This window comes from Mandrillus leucophaeus, unplaced genomic scaffold (genome assembly GCF_000951045.1).
Source record: "Mandrillus leucophaeus isolate KB7577 unplaced genomic scaffold, Mleu.le_1.0 Scaffold80, whole genome shotgun sequence".
NCBI lineage: Eukaryota > Metazoa > Chordata > Mammalia > Primates > Cercopithecidae > Mandrillus > Mandrillus leucophaeus.
This window is the reverse complement of record NW_012108697.1, coordinates 4,649,103-4,666,161: the sequence shown is the minus strand read 5'-3', so window position 1 is coordinate 4,666,161 and position 17,059 is coordinate 4,649,103. Positions and strand designations below refer to the sequence as shown.

Here is a 17,059-nt window from a genome sequence, read left to right as displayed (position 1 = left end):
ACATTAGGTAGAAAATATTCCGAAAAAATTCCAATCCTGCACATTTAAGACTGATTCCTTATAATAAGAGGAGTCTGATATCGATGTTGATGGTCGGCACATAGGGAAATAAATGCATCTCCATTTGGTTAATGGAAGAACTTTCTAGCAATGAAAGAAATGAGCCTGAGAACAACTGTAGGATATCTCACAGTAAAAAAAATACGGAAATAATAAAGTCACATAATAAAATCACAGTAAAAAGGAGAAATCACAGAACGCAAGGCCAGGAAAGCCACAGCTGTGCTGGAGGTCGACAGCAGGTGTCCGTTCTGACTGCTGCATGCTCATGCTCTATTGGGTGCTAATATTTTAAATAACCCCTCTAGAAACACATGTGTTCATACACACTGGTATGATATGCAAATTGGGTCTTATCTTCTGGAGAGAAATCTGGCAATATTGTAAGAAGAGCCATAACATTACTTACAATATTATTTTTCTCCATTGTCGCACTCTTGAAAAACACTCACTAAAGAACTCATATTAAGAGAAAAAAAGATGCCCACAATAATGCTGTTTATGTTAGCAAGCATTGAAAACTATCTGATGTCTACTCATAGGGACATGGCATATTTTCATAACACCACATATCCATCAGGGTTGTTTGCAATGCCCTCTTCATATCTGAGTTCTCATGCAGTCCCACCAGTGGGTGCATATTGTCATTCTGACTTTGTGTTAGATCTATGTGACACGCCAAGGTTACTCAGGGTTCAGTTTCTGCTCTACCACTTCTTCAGGGGCACAGTCCACAGCTCTTCCCATAGCTTGTGGCTGCATGTTTATGATGCCACATCCAAGGACTTTGTTTCCTGCTGAGTTTCAGTCACCTACAACCCATAGTAGGCATCCAGTAAACATTTGGTGGATGAATGAGTTAATATGATGAAATATACTTAAGTCAGTAGACGTGACCATTGAGAACCACGTTAATGCAGAAATGGTGAATGTAAAAATGAGAACATGGTGTTGAGTGTGACAAAGCACACATATTACATGACTGCCCCACACTGGATGTGCACAAAGACAGAGGAAATCGCTCACCTCACAGGGACTAAGTTCCACAGGAAAGAGAACGTAAGTGCTTATGTTTTAAGGACAGAGGAAGTGCTGTCCACCAGGGAAGAGCCTGTCTCCTGGCTGGCAAAGTCCTTGCTCTTAAATTATCAGTGGTTGATATGGTACAAGGGCTAAGATAAAACCTGATGAGATCTGCAGGTGTTTGACTTCCCAAGAGCTGTCGCTCTGATGCATTTTTGTGCTTGAAACAACTCCAGAGTGAAGATGGGATGTACAAAGACTTGTGTGGATACACTTTGTATTAGCCAGGATTCTCCAGAGGGACAGAACGAATAGGATATATGTCTGTACAAAAGGGAGTGTATAGGGGAGAACTGGCTCACATGATCAGAAGGCAAAGTCTCATGAAAGGCTGTCTGCAAGCTGGGGAAGAAAGAAGCAAGTAGTGGCTCAGTCCAAAAGCCTCAAAAGCAGGGAAGCTGACAGTGCAGCCTTCAGCCTGTGGCCCAAGGCCTGAGTGCCCCTGGCAAACCACTGATGTAAATCAAGAGTCCAAAGGCCAAAGAACCTGCAGCCTTCCAAGGGCATCAGAGGAAGAGAAGGAAGCATCCAGCATGGGAGAAAGATGAAACCAAAAGACCCAGCAAGCCAGCTATTCCCTCTTCTGCCTGCTTTGTTCTAGCCATGCAGACAGACGATTAAATGGTGCCCATCCACATTGAGGGTGGGTCTTCCTCTTCCAGGCCACTGACTCAAATGTCAATCTCCTCTGTCAACACCCTCACAGACAACACCCATAAACAATACTTTACCAGCTGTCTAGGCATCCTTCAGTCCAATCAAGTTGACACTTAATAGTAACCATCACACACCTATAGGCTGTCAAGGGCTGTGATAAGCACTGCCTGGAGGGTTGTGGAACAATCCTCAGAGAGAATAGCTTTGTGCAGGATCTTGAGGATATGGAGGAGTGGATGTGTTCAAGCACAAGTGTGTGTGTATGGGATACACAAACATGTCATATACTATACATATATATGCCTTTCCTCCCTCTATCTCTCTCTATATATCTATATATATGGCAATGAGTGTTTTGAGTTGGGGGAAAGTCTTAGCTTTTAAACACAGGGAGAGGGATTGAAAACAGAACCCTGATCTAGGAGTTTGCCAGTGCTCAGGACAGTGGAGTTAGAGGAAGGTGTTCTTGTCCCAGCTTTTAGGCCGGAGACAAAAGGTGGTCTCAGCTCGTTAAGTAAGGATGGCCCTGGATCTGTAGGGAAGAACCAGAAAGGGGAAGGGGGTCAGAACTAATCAGCTCATATGGCTCCGGGCTTCACAGTACCATTCCTGGTCATCCTTTGTGTGTGCAGCAACAAAGGTCAGCCTTTGTTTTGCTCTCTGGGTGACTCCTGTCCTCCATGCCACCCTCCATGGAACCTGCTGAAGCAGAGCCTCAAAGTCAGGGTCACCTGGGCATGTATTCACAGCCACTTCTTCTGGGTTCTCTGTTGTGTGGCCTGGGTCGGGCAGGGTCTTGGCACCCCGTCACTGCACTTGCTCATCTGCAGCATCTCGGGCCTGTGCTCACTGTTCGCGGTGTTAGTCCTGAATCACTCACCGCAACTCACTTGCCTTGTGCTGCCCAATCTTACTTCAGTTGTCCTGATGACTAATGTGGTCACTTGCTCTCAGTTTTTAATTGTTTTGGTTTGTATTCGGTACATGCTGTTGTTGTCTTATGGGTTTTGTCTCCTTTTAGTGGTGATGATGATGATGATGATGATGATACCTATTCGGTGATAATGATTCCTCACTCTCTATCCCAGCAATACAATGAAGAATGTCTTATGCACATTTTCTCTGACCCAGCCCTGGGCTCCTACCATCATGGGGCAGGGATGACTCAGACTCTGCTGATCTCAGCTTTGCAGATGCGATCTGGACAATTTCCCTGCCTGGGAGCAGGATGGGAGCAAAATTGATGGAAGCAGTAGACATATGACACTCTTTGTGAGGTGTCAGCTCCAGGCTCTTTGTGGGGTTGGAGACTTTCTTGTACCTTCTGCATATTCCCTGCTTTTCTGCAGCACTCCCAGCAACCTCTTTTCACTGGGGCGGAGAGAACCATGGTGATGGTATTGAAGGGATTGGATTCTGTCTGTAGCTCATCAGGGTCATATGTGGGATAGAGGCCACGCATGAAAATCAACCCGCTTGTTATGTAGTGAATGTCTGTGGTTTGCATTCCCAGTCATCATTCCCTCTTCTGGCAATAGCCTCACTCCCATCTATGTATTGCTCTCAGTTGGTGTGTTTGGGGTGGGCTCCAAGGTGACTCTATGAGCTAAACCCAGATTTGTAGCCTGCCATTGTATCCCCCACTGTGACCACAATGAGTGGGCCAGGGGCCCATCCCTGAATTGGTCAGAGCCAATGAGATGCCAGAAGACTTTCAATGGAATTGTTGAGAAAGAGGCAGTGTTTTTTCCCACTGGATGTGCCATGTCCATCCACAACCTGGGGCACCATGGAAGATGGAAGAACTCTGAAAGAGGAAAAGAAATGGAGCCCTAATGACACCAATTGAGTCCTTAATCTAGTTGTGTGTGAAGTGAGACCTATCTCTAGACTTTTAAAAAATTTCATGAGCCAATACATTCCCGTTCTTTTAATTAGGCCAATCTGAGTTGAGTTTTCTGTCACTTACAACAAGGAAGTCCTGACAGATATAGTCCTGTGACCTTTGGGTCAAAGTCACCTCATCAATATGCTCAAAGATTGCGTGAATTTGAAGTGAGTTTCTTTGTTTTGCTTCTTTAGTTGGGTGTCACTTTGTCCCTGTGTTATGATCAACTTTCTAATTCAAACTAAGTTGACACTGCCTTAAACAGTTCTTTGAACTTATCTAGAGTCCATCAAACCAAGGTCAGAAACCCATAACCCACGTGCTGTCCTATGGGGGCCAACAGGTCAAGTATATAAGATTACTTGGAACAACTCCTTGGGAGGGTGGGAGGAACTTTCAGTTATCCATCAATTTCTGGGATTCTCTTATGTTACTGGATAGGAGGTAGAGGACTTCTGACCATCTGGGCTTCCAGTCTCGGGGTCCAACTTACCATTTGCATGTTTCTAAAGAGGACAGAGCAGTTGTTCTCACAACTATTTCCTGGCTCTGCAAATAGCACAACGCCATCATCGTCCCAGAGGCATGACCCAAATCCTGGCTGTCCTGTAACAGGAGTTGTAGCCACCAAGTGACTTATTTCATGGTGAAACCTTCCAGAAATGGGTTTAGACATTGTTGGAATGTGTGTGTATTTTTGTGCATTGCATTTTGGGGACATTATTTGATCTAGTTGGCAAAGTGAAGCCAGATGAGCTGAGAGCATAGGTCATTTGGGCTGCCAGCTTTCTGCACTTAAATATTCTGCTTTATTCCCCTCACATTTCTATAGAAGTTCAGCTTTCAAAACTATGCAACAGTATTTGGGCACAAAACTCTGTAAATGCCAATAATCTCTATAAATCATCTATGTGTGTACATGAATCCAGTGAAAAATAAAGGAGCATTGTGGTCAAACGTGTGGACCCTGAAGTCTGCACACCTATGTTCCTCATTCACCTGAGGAATGAGGAATGTCTGTCTTGAGGAAGAGAGGAATGTTGGGGATCACATTTCTTTTGTCTTTCCAAAACCAGCTGGGGTGTCACTGGCTCACCAAATTCCTCCATGTTTCCCATTTACAGTCTTTTTGGGCTGCTTCATCACACCATGAAAGGGGATGTATTCTGGATCCTTGTCTTACCATATTATTTGATTATTTATTATTTATTGGTCTATGTAAGCCTTTCCTCCCTCTCTAGCCTGAAAGTGCTGGGTGGGTCAAGGCTGTGCCTATCCTGCTCCCCACCCGAGGTCTAGCACAGTGCCTACATGTCGAGGGTGTTGGGTACGGTCTTGTTGACCCTTGGGCCCTTGCTGCCATGGTGATGGGGTTGGCCAGTAGGTGTGAGGGAAGAGCCTGAGGGCAGAAGTTAGGGATGGGAGGAGAGGTGTGGGTGGGGTGGCCCAGGGAGTGGGGGTTCAGTGAAATAAGGAGGCTAGAACCTTGCTTCTTTGTACGAGGAAGGTTCATGTGGCCCATTAGCTTCACTGAGAATGGACTTGGATTCATGGCTTGAAGGGGAGCTAGAGACCTGGAAGCAACCACGGCCATTTAACCAAGGTCCATTGCCCTGGTGATTTGGGGTCCTTCCCCTGGGCCAATCCTTCTGTTGGGCCAGTTCTGTTAGGTGGTCTGTGTCCTGCCCCATGGGGTCTGAAGGACATAGAGGGGCTAATGGCCAAAGAACTATGGGCAAAGGACTTGCCCTTGTTCTTCTTGGATGGGAAACATGGAGAACACCTGGAGTTGGTCCCTGATCCTCTGTTGTCTGCAGCCATAGCCTCAGGATCTCATGGAGGCAGGAAGACCTAGCCTTGCTCTCAAAGCAGCAGGCCCTTATTCCTACCACTTCTGCCTCAGCTCGCCCGCTGCGCCTCCTTGGGAGCCCCTCCTCAACCATAGCCCCCAACACATTGGCAGCATGCTCAATTGTTGACCAGGGAAGAAACTTACAGCTCACCAGAGGAGTGACCCTGCCCCTCCATTCCCCACCTGAGATGGTCTGGGGTCTCTTTCTGAATCCCAGATGTGCCTCTGTGTGTGTGTGTGTGTGTGTGTGTGTGTGTGTGTGTGAGAGAGAGAGAGAGAGGGAGTTAGTATAAAATTGGGGGCAGAGAACAAGTGGAAAGTCACAGAGAGCACTTCTTCCCTCTTGGGTGCCCCAGTCCCCAACCCTATGGAAGCCGCCTGTCCTGGGCATGAGGAGGCTGGGAAGGGAGTGCAGTACAGAGGGCACAGTGCTTCCAGGACTTCTGACCTCCAGGAGTGTACTTTTGGGGAAGGAACTCAAATGTACAGCAGCTCCTCTTGGGTTACCAAGTGTGTAGACTTGTATAGGCAGCTGGGCCTGGTCCCTGAGCCGAGCCCCAGGGGCTCTGACGCTCCTATTTACTGTCTTCCTGACTTGAGCACACCATCTCCCTTTCCACTGTCTCTACTTTTTCATCTGTAGAATGGGTATCCTACCACCTCACTCCAAAGGTAAGTCTAAGGAGACCACAGGTGAGGCAGCACTTTGCAAATTCTAATGTTCCTTGCCACAGTGCTGATGGACATGGTGGATGACAGAGCACAGGAGCCCCGCACTCAAGTGCTGGGGGTCCGCAGAGGGACAAGGAGGGACAGAAGAGGCTGCTCCAAGGAAGGGCATTTGGTTCCTACAAGAGTCTTGGATCTTTGTCTTCTTGCTCTGGGCCATAAGGAACCAGAGGCTCAGTCGGGCTTTGGGATGGTAGATGCAGGCAGCTGCAGGGGATGGAAAAAACAGGCACCGTCCCTCATTGCCTCAGATTTATCCAGTTCTTTGTCCCTGGTCTCAGAGGGTTCCTTTCCAGACTGTGTTGGGAACTACAGGGGCCCTTGGACCTTCAAGTGTGATTTTTTTTTTTTTTTTTTAATGGAAGTGGTTCTAGAGAACTCAGGAAGAAAACTGGCATCATAAAAATATGATGTGATGTGGCTAACAAGAAAGCATAACAGGCTCTGGCTCTGCATGGCCTAATATAGCCTGGCATTCAAGCCCCAGCCAGGATGTAAATGGGGATTGGTAATTGAAAACACGAGAGGTCTCTCGGATGGGATGACGGAGAGCCTGCTGCGATCTCTGAGGCGGACATGCCAAGGGGATCTGAAAAGCGGCCCAAGGGGACTGTCCTGGGTTTCTAAGTGTGGGTGGGGTTGGGACCTGGATGAAGGCACCCCCCTGCAGCCTCCTGCCCACACTCTGCCTAGCGAGTCAGCATCGGACTGACCAGTTCAATTAGCCCTCATGGGGAGGAGTGGTGGGCTCAGCGCCACCAGAGGTCATAAATTCCATCACCCTGACCTCTTGAGAGCAGAGTGGACCAACCTCCCCATTCCCCTGCCCTGCCAGCATCCTGGCTAGCTGGTTTTGGCCCTACATGGACTCTGAGAGAACGTGGCCCAGTCCTCCCCCTCAGACAGCGGATTGACGCCAACTTCGAGTGTGGAAGCATCATGGGGGCAATGCCAGACACTTTTTCTTCCTCATCCTCTCTCCTCCTGCAAAGACACAGATCCATGAGTCAGCCAAGAAGCTAAAGGACTCTGATGCTGTTTGGTGCTGACTTGCGACTCAGGTCTGGGGAGGTAGAGGGGGCAGAATGTGGGAGAGGAGAAACAAGTTTGGGAGTGAGAATGGTTTCCCTGGGGCCACCTTGCCGGGTGACCAGTTCATCTCTGTTTGCCTTGGGCCTTCCTGGTTTTGGCACTGAAAGTCCCAAATCCCAGAAAACCTCTCAGTCCAGGGAGAACCAGGATGGTTGGTCATCCTTTCCCATCAAAACCTCTGAAGTCTGCTCCTATGGGAGCACCTTCTCTGGATTGGTGTCCCACGTGACTCAGCCAAGGACCCAGAGCCTCCTGCTGGCAGAGCTAGGACTTGAATACAAATCCAGGGCTGTTTGCCCCAGCCTGCATTACTCAGGTCCTTCCAGGAAGTGGGACACCTGGATCTCTCCAATGATCTTGGCCAAGGCCTTTCCCCAGGATGGAAGTGGTGATGAAATACCCAAAAGAGGGAGGAGAGGGGTGAATGAGTCACCCTTGGAGATCAAAAAATAAGACCCTGCAGTTCACCCTAGCTCAGAGATGTGGGATCCCAAGAGGGGAAAGATGCGATCTCTGCCCTTAAGGAGTTCACATCCTTCTTAGAAAGGTGCAGTGGGCTTGCCTTTGGGTGCCTGGCTCAGGTGCCACTCAGTGCCACCTACACACACTCACCAGGAAAAAATAGACAAAGGGTGTGGTTTATCAAGATTGCATTACTTTTAATTTCCCTTATAGAATGTATTCATTCAAGAAATATGTGTTGAATATTTGTTCTTCAGTGTGTTGTTCCTTGTGTATGAAACATACTCTTCTCTTTTCCCCTCCTTCTGTCCTTCAGCCCGACGTCCCAATTCCACCCATTCCTCAGGTCCCAGCTCAATAGGTAATATTTATTGAACACTTAGTATGGATCAGGTGCCATAGTAAGCACTTTGCACTGCTTTAATTAAATACATTTAATCCTCATGAAAACCATATGATTCTATTATATCCATTTTACAGATGAAGAAACTGAGTGGTTAACTGGCTTGCCCCATTATGACACATGGCTCTTCACTGTTAGGCTGGGTTGCACCCCGGCTTGCACTTTCCCTGCAAGGAAGGCTTTCCTGAGCCCTAGTGCCCAGTTTCCAAAGTCCCTTTGATTAGTCTCCGCTGGAGCACTTGTCACCAAGCTGTGACACACAGTCTCCTTGTCTGTCTCCTCCATGAGATAGGGTTCCTGGAGGGTTGGACTCCTTCCTGCTGTGTCCCTAAGAGTAGGCATTTAGGAGGAGTTTGGTAAATACATATTGGATGAGTAAATGAACGAATTGATGGATGAGTGAATGAGTTGCCTCAGTGGCCATAGGAGCTCTGAGGTCCTCAGCAAAAGCCTTTGTTTTGTCACTGAGGGGCACTCCACACTGGCAGCATTGGGCCGAGGAGCTCTGGACGGCACAAGGCAAACAGCCCTTCTGAGTAACCACATAACTATGACATCGGGAAACAAACTGATTTTTAAATACTAAAACAAGTTTAAACTTTTTACAGTAAATGACATCTTTTCATGAATTCTTGGGATGAAACTGAGATTTGGAGGAAATTTCATGCTTGTGTTGGTGTCGACAGGCGCGTCTCAAATTTCACCCTTCACCCAGCCCCCTGCAAATTCTCCTCTGCTGTTGGAGTGATTTGGGGAAAAGTTTGAGAAATGCCACCCGGAGGAGCTGGCTGGAGCTCAGGACATGGGATGTCTGGACTCAGTGTGGGCTGAAGGAAGGGCATTTCAGGGAGGTGCACTGCAGGAGCAAAGGTGCAATAATGGGGACAGGTGGCCCTCTCCTTGTTCCTTGTTCCTGGAGCTGGGTGAGCAGCCAGTCCCTGTGAACGGCTCTGAACATGCCAATAGCTATTGCAATATACGATTAGCAGCCACATCCTGAAGTACCACCGCCACCACCACCACCAAGTACCATCACTTGGAAAACCTCACACTATTTTTAGTCCCTTTAGCTCAAGAAAATATTATATCATCTCTTTTCCTCCCTACAAGCCAATTCATTGTTGATCTTGTCCCGTCATAAAACTCTGTTCTCCTTTTTAGCTGTGCGAGACCAATCAGTGGTGGGGTGGAGTCCCTCTGCTATTTTCATATTTTGTGTCACTTGTTCACATGGGAAAAATCATGACATTTTCCCACGTTGGGGCCCTGTGCAACCTGGCTTTGAATTTTAAGCATGTAATTGCTCTGGATCATGCAAGGGGGCCGATGAGCTGACCGACCAGCAGGGCTCAGGGTTCCAGGTGCCTGATGTTGGCATGACTGGGGCTTGATGCCGACAATCTTATTGATTTTAGAACCATTTCCAAATAGAAGAGGAGGAACCAGTGCCCTGTAGAGTGGTGGGAGAAAAGAGGGGCAACGTCCTCCATTGAAGGAATCTGCTCTGATTCAGTAGGAAGGCCGGGAGATGCTTGGCAGTTCCAGTTCATTGCAGGTTTACAAAATGCTTTTCCACCTTGATCTCTTTTGGTCAAAATTCTGGGAGTTGGGGTGGGCAGAAGACATGATCTGCCTCCTACAATGGAGGAAACAGAAAGGGCCAGAAAAACAGCCCAGTGCCCCATGGAGCTAGAAATGGCAGAACCGGACTGCAACTGGAGCGGCGTAGTGGCTGATGTGATGGCTCAGGGGTTCAGACAAACATGGATGTATATCAGGCTTTTCCATCTGTTGGGTGAGTATCTGCACAGTCACTTCTCTTCTCTGAGCCTCAGTTTTCTCAGCTGTAAAATAGAGATGATATCCTGTCACAAGTTGAGTAGAATGTGATAATAGATGTGAAGTACGTAGTAAGTGCTCAATATATGGTCCCTATTCATACTATCAATACTACTTTTTGCTGCAGATGTCTCATCTCTCTGCGTATCTTGCCCAGTCTTCCCCTCTCTCCTTCCCAGAGGGTCCCATCTGTTATCTCTTTCAACTTGCAGCCAAATAAGCTTAAAGAATATGTAAATAGTTTAAAAATTCAAGGCACAGACGTGTCTGTTGTGTTCTGGATCTGCCAAGAGACATCGTTGCCATTTCTCTGCCACTTCTAGCTCCATGAGCCCCTGGGCTACTTTTCTGCCCATTTGTTTCCTCAGTTATAGGAGGAAGATGATGGCTTCTGCCCACCCCAAATCCCAGAACTTTGACCAAAAGAGATCAAGGTGGGAAAGCATTTTGGAAGCTGCAGTGACTTGGAGATGTGCATGTCCTTTCAGCAGTGAAAGGGGATTAAGAGAAGCTGCCGCCATGGGCTAGAGTCTGACCTGGCATCACCTGGACAATGGCTGGCATTTGTGGAGCTGTGAGTTTCTAGGAAGGAAATTATCTTGGCACCTCAGCAAAGCAATGGGCAGCTGTCTAGAGTCCCATCTGTAGGGGACACACACACACAAAAAACACTGGAAATTTAATGTCACAGGCAATGTTTACCCAAGTGCTTTCAGGGAAAGTTTGATGAAATGGGAAGATCGTTTTTGGATAAGCTGTGTGGGATACAGCATAGTCTCCCAGAGTGAGTGCCAAGAGCACAAGATGGTTCCTAAATAGGGTGGAGACAACCTTCTGATGAGCTTTCAGTTTGCTGGGTATATTTGGGGCCAAAGCTGAATGGCTTGGGGAACCCCCTTGCCAGGGGATGCATGGGTCTCTCTATCATGAGTCTGGGCTGAGGCTGGAAAACTGGAAAGGGAGGAAGGTGCAGTGAATATCAGGCATGTGACTGTCCTGCTATTAAACCATTTACCCAGACTGTCCCACCCCAGCCTGAGGTTGACGTGATAGGGGTGCATACATTAGGCAGAACTCCCTGAATGGTTGCCCAGCTCTGGGGTAGACTTGGCCATGCTTAAAGGAGAACAAACCCTGCCAGGATTTCAGGTGGCCCGGGAGGTGGGGGTGCTGGCAGTGAGTGTGTCTCACAAAGGCCACTGTCCTAGAGACAAAGGCTGGATGGAGGCTGGCCCAGTTCCTTCTGTTCCTAATCCTACAGAATCTCCTTGAAATTTCATGGGCCTCAGGGGTCACCATTGGCTGAGGGGTTGAACGCTCCATGGCCGAAGCTTCGCTCTCTGCTTGGTAGTGAAAACAGCCACCTCCCCACCACCCCGTACGGATGAGCCACGGCTCCTGGCCTCCTGCCGTTCACATGGTCTAGGTGGATGGTCCAGCTAGACAGCCAGCTGGGCATGTGCTGAGCCCCTGCTGTGTGCCAGCTACCCTGTTAGGTGGCTCCTCCTGTACCCAGTTTTTAATCCTTCCAATACACTTGCAAAGTCAGTGTTAGAATTCCCATTTTATAGAGGAGGAAGCTGAGGCTAGGGTTAAGGATTCTGCCTCTAGTGGCTTGGGGACTCAGTCCTGGTCTAGAAGGACCCTCCCTCCCATGCATGTCTTCCAGTTCTAATGTCCACACTGGCTGAGATTTCCAGTGTCCCGCCCTGCTTGCTGGGTCCTTGTGGGTTTTTGCTGTGGGTCAGGGAACTTCAGGATTCACAGATGCCGGCTGACTTAGGGTCTGGGGTGCTGGGCTCCCACCCTATTAGGGACCAGCCATAGCTGCTGGGGCCTCCTACTCAGGTGAGGAGGAAGCAAAAAGGCAGTTTTTTGTGGGACCCTGCACAGAAGGTGGAGGCATGCTCAGGGGAATGGGGTGGGACTCCTTCTCCCTGCACCTTTCCAGTTTTTCTGGGCACTTGGTGGTGGGAACCCCAGGGGACAGTATTGCTTTCCTTCTGCTTTTTGGGGTGGGGCTGGGAGGTGTGAAAAGGAAATGCAGGCCCTGGGCAGAGGTCAACCACAGAGGATCAAAAGACCCATGTGGTATTTACTTGTCCCATTTCCTTGCCAAAGGCCACCCCTGGAGCACAAAGCCCGGATCTTCAGAACTTGAGCCCTGCTGTTGTTCTGGAATTCTGGACTGAGATAGGGCAGGGAGCCATGACCAGATGGATTCTTGCCTCGTTCTAGCCAGGGGAACAGCCGACTTGTTGGGCTGGACCAGGAATATGGCTACCCCCTCACCCACTTTAGGAATCCTAATTGATTTCTTTTTGACATTGCACTTTGCAGCTCCCTTCTCCTGCAGGTGAAAGGGCAAATTGGAAGGTAAAACCTGTGGCGGCAAGGCCTTGAATGTTGCTTATCACCTCCAAGAGCAGGGTGGAGAGAGTGACAGCTTTATGATGATTAACCTGTGAGTCTGCTGCACTGGAAAAAAATTAATCTCGAGGCCCAAGACCTCCCCGCCCCCAGCCACTTTTAAATGCTACTTTCTCAAGGCTGTGAACTTGATTCTTCCCCTCCAACTCATTGTGTTTATTTTGAATAGTACTTCTCAGGAACTTTTACATTAAGCTTTCCTAGCTGATGTTGCTTGGTTTGGACTAACGTCAATAATAGGCTTATTTCCCTGGTGTAATAATGGAAACTATGCTTCATTTCATGTGCCGCCTCGGCTAAATTGTGGTGGCAACATGGAGCTCTGTATTGGGAAGAATCTGGGGCTGAGACCAGACTCAGCAGAAAGTAGTGCTGTGATTGATTAGCAATGCCTGTCATGGCCATGGGAGGCAGGAGTGGGGACATCTGCACCATCCCCTATTTAGGAGATTAAATTTAATTTCCCCACTCCTGTCTGTCTAGTCTGTAGCAAGAAGACCCTTAACATAAAAAGTCAATCCTCTTCTACAACGGTCCAATGTGCTGTGCCCAGTAGGGCACGTTATGCTCTCCAGAATGGTCTTGCTTTTCACCCAGCTTTCAGAGTGATTTTTCTTTTTGTGTGTGTGTGTGTGACAGAGTCTCACTCTGTCGCCAGGCTGGAGTGCAGTGGCACAATCTCGGCTCACTGCAACCTCCTCCTCCCGGGTTCAAACGATTCTCCTGCCTCAGCCTCCTGAGTGGCTGGGACTACAGGCACACACCACCACGTCCAGCTAATTTTTGTATTTTAAGTAGAGACGAGGTTTCACCATGTTGACCAAGATGGTCTTGATCTCTTGACCTCGTGATCTGTCCTCCTTGGCCTCCCAAAGTGCTGGGATTACAGGCATGAGCCACTGCGCCCTGCCCAGAGTGAATTCTCTACAAAATAGATACCATCAGCTCCCTGCCACCTACAGCAACACACGTAGCCCTTCAACACGTGGACCCAGCTTTCCTCCCTGGCCTCATCAGCAATACTCCTGCACCTGCACCTTAGAGTCCAGGTGTGCGGAATTTTTCTCATTGTGTTCGGAATTCACAGTGCCCTTTCCTACGTTCTTGCATTGTCATGTGTGTTCCCTTTGTCCGGAACATCTCTTCCTTTCTTCTTATCCTTTAAGATCCAGCTGACCTCTTCTGCCGCATGCCGGATCCTAGCGCACGGGCAGCGCGAGTTCCAGGCGCACAAGCCAGTGAAGAGGCAGCGGCGGCCTCTGAAAGGAACCGGGGCCTGAGGAAAGACGGTCGTGTTACAGCTCCCAAGAAGGCGCGCGTCGGTCAGCAACAAAAGCTTAAGAAGAACCTAGAAGTCAGGATCTGGAAGAAGATCGAACATGACGTGGTAATGAAAGCCAGCAACAGCCTGCCCAAGAAGCTGACACTGCTGAAGGCCCCGATCAAGAAGAAAGGGGAGGCTGCTACCACCTCCTCCAACAAGGCACCTTCCTGAAGAGGCTGGCCCCAGCGCAGGCCAACATCGCAGCCCCCGCCTCCACGATAGGACCTTGCAGTTGATCCCACAGGCTGCACTGTCAGGAAGAGGACCCTGCCCCCCAGCACTGGGTCTCACCTAGAACTTCACTGGGAGCCTGGCCTTTGGGCAGCAGATCCTAGGGTGCTGAGAACCCAGCAATGGCCGGGAAGATACAGTCACCAACTTCATCTGCCCCTGTCCCCCTTCCCAGGTCCTACCTTCATAGGTTCAACCCAGCGCAACAAACCTGAGTTTATCATTAAAAAAAAAAAAAAAAATCCAGCTAACATGTCACTTCCTTCGTGAAGTCCTCTCTGATCCCTCCAGACAGATTAGTCCTTCCCTCTATCATCTGTATTCCCACAGCATTCTGTTCATTTCTCTGTCATAGCACAGGGACATACAGACAGACAACTAAAGATGCAGCAAGCTGTTTCCCATTAGACCGGCAGCCTCTGGAGGGCAGAGACGACCATGGGATGCCGCGGTGTTAGCACTGCCTCTGGCTCCCGGAAGACGCTTGGTGAGGGGTGACTGAAGCAATCAACATGAGGATGAATGAACTCCAGGATGTGTTGTAAAGTGACTTGAATTTTGATTCCCATTTGTTCGAGCCTGCCAAGGCTTAAATCGCGTTTGTTGGAATGTGAGAAAAGGAGGAAGAGTGGTGATTTAATGTGCTTGATAAAACTTCTCTATTTTGTGTTTGGAATAAAAATGAGAAGCTTGAGATAAAACGGTGCTTATTTCAGTGCTGAACAGGCTTCTCCAAGCAGGGCCTCGTGTCTAAGTGTCTAATCTTCCCCTCCAAGTGGGGAGGGTGGCACCAGGCTGGGCACTGTGTGGGGGGCATTATAAGGGGTGGCAGTGGGATAGAGGTGGGAGACACCGTTTCCCAGGTGGCAGGGCATGGACGGTTCCACAGAGGGGCAGCCAGAGCCCAACATGCAAGGGTGGGAGTTAGTCGGGTGGGGCAGCTGTTCCAGGCAGGGAACAGCATGTGCAGGGCATGAGTTGTGTGCATTAACTTCCACCACACCAGGGCGCCATGCTGAGTAGGGGGAGTGTTCCCTGCTTCTTTCTCATCCAGATCCCCAGCTCCACCAGGCTGCATCCCCAAATGTAGTGTTCACTGGTCTGTTGATTTTACTTTTCTAGGGTGGCTAGTAGACATAATTTGTGTGTCTGTGTGGAATATGGCATCTCGTGGAGGTGACTGGTGTGTAGGCTTCCCTACAGAGTTGGCTGTGACCCTGTCATCATTCTCTCACTTGGTGATATGGTTTGGCTCTGTGTCCTCACCCAAATCTCATCTTGAATTGTAATCCCCATGAGTCTAGGGAGGGACCCGGTGGGAGGTGACTGGATCATGGGGCCAGTTCCCCCATGCTGTTCACATGATAGTTAGGAAGTTCTCAGGAGGTCTGATGGTTTCATAAGGGGCAGTTTCCCCTGCACTCTGTCTCTCTCCTGCTGCCTTGTGAAGAAGGGGCTTGCTTCCCCTTCACCTTCTGCCATGATTGTAAGTTTCTTGAGCCATGTAGAACCGTGAGTCAATTAAACCTCCTTTGTTTATTAATTACCCAGTCTCAGGTATGTCTTTATAGCAGTGTGAAAATGGACTAATACACTCGGCTTCTCTGGCTAACGGGAAAGGCAGGGAGGGAGGGTGACACTTGCAGAGCCACCATTGCAGCCCACCATCCCTCCCATTTCATGACCAGGAAGGGCAGAATGTGAGAAGCAGAGCCGGGATTTGAAGGGAGTCTGTGGGCCCCCTGGGGCTGAGCATGTGTAATGAGCAGAAAGAGTTCGGGCCACTCCGAGTGTCCCCAGATCCTTCCCCCATCTCTTCCCACAGGGCTGAGCTGGTGAGGCTGCCTCACAGGGCCGAGGAAGGTCAGCACATCAATCCGGTCCCGCAGAGTCTCCCCCAGGGGGCAGCAAGGATTTCACTTGGGGCTCTGCCATGGTTATTCTCTGCTGACCCTGACCAAGGCTATGTGGGGTGGCTGGCACCACGCCCTGGAGTTTACCTGTCCTCTGTGTGCTCATAGCTCAGTAGAGAAACAAGATTAATACTGACAGGCAAATAATACAGTTTGGATACAATCTGAAGCTATTTGGGACACAGGCACATCCTCGGAAAGTTGTGCGAAATGTGTTTGCCATCAATAGTATATGGCCTGACTAAAAGGTCTCCCATGCCCCCTTCTCCCTAACTTACACCTCAAAGCAGTGCTGCCCAAGAGAAATGCAATGGGAGCCACCTGTGTCATTGTAAAATTTCTAGTAGCCACATTAAAAAAACTAAGAAGAGAAGTTGAAGCTAATTTTAGTAAAACATTTTATTTAATCCAATCGATTTGGAATGTTATTTCAACATGCAAGCAATATAGACATTGTTAATGGGCTATTTTACATTTTTAAAAAATACTAAGTCTGAACTGTGGTGTATTTTGTGCTTACAGCGCATCCCAGTTCAAACTAGCTGCATTCAAGGGCTCCATAGTGGCATGTCCTTAGCAGCTATTGCATTGGGCGGCAAAGCCTCAAAGACTTAAGCAAGTTATTTAGCTTTTCTGTGCCTCAGTTTTCTCATCTGATGGATGGGGATGATAAGAGTACCTAGAGATAATACATACATAGGGTTTAGCACAGCCCCAGGCTCAGGAAAACCTTTGGTAAATGCTCATTCATTATATTGCTAGTATTGAAGGCAGGACTGGGGGGTGTGCAGTTCTCACACTTTGGGTTTGGCTTTGGGAAGCAACTTTCCTTCAACTTGGATCCTGTGTCCACCTTGGTATTAGCTCTTACAGCCCTTTAGTCTACTGGTCCATTCCTTCTCGCTTGCTAGGACTCCCAACACCTCCCTGGGCAACGAGCTGCCGGGCTATGATGTTGGTGGGTGGAGGGGCAGGTGTTTTCCAAAGGAGAGGACCACACTTCTGATCTTCTAGGGGACCACTTTGTTAGCTTGGTTTGTATCATGGGTATCTAGTATATTAAATCCATGGGGCAGCTCATGACTCCTTTCAGCAT

The 17,059-nt window shown here is 48.7% G+C and overlaps 1 pseudogene; it reads left to right on the top strand.

The window, feature by feature from the left end:
• Positions 1-6,285: 6,285 nt before the first annotated feature.
• LOC105530167 lies at positions 6,286-13,990 on the top strand (annotated as a pseudogene).
• The last annotated feature ends 3,069 nt before the right edge of the window (positions 13,991-17,059 follow it).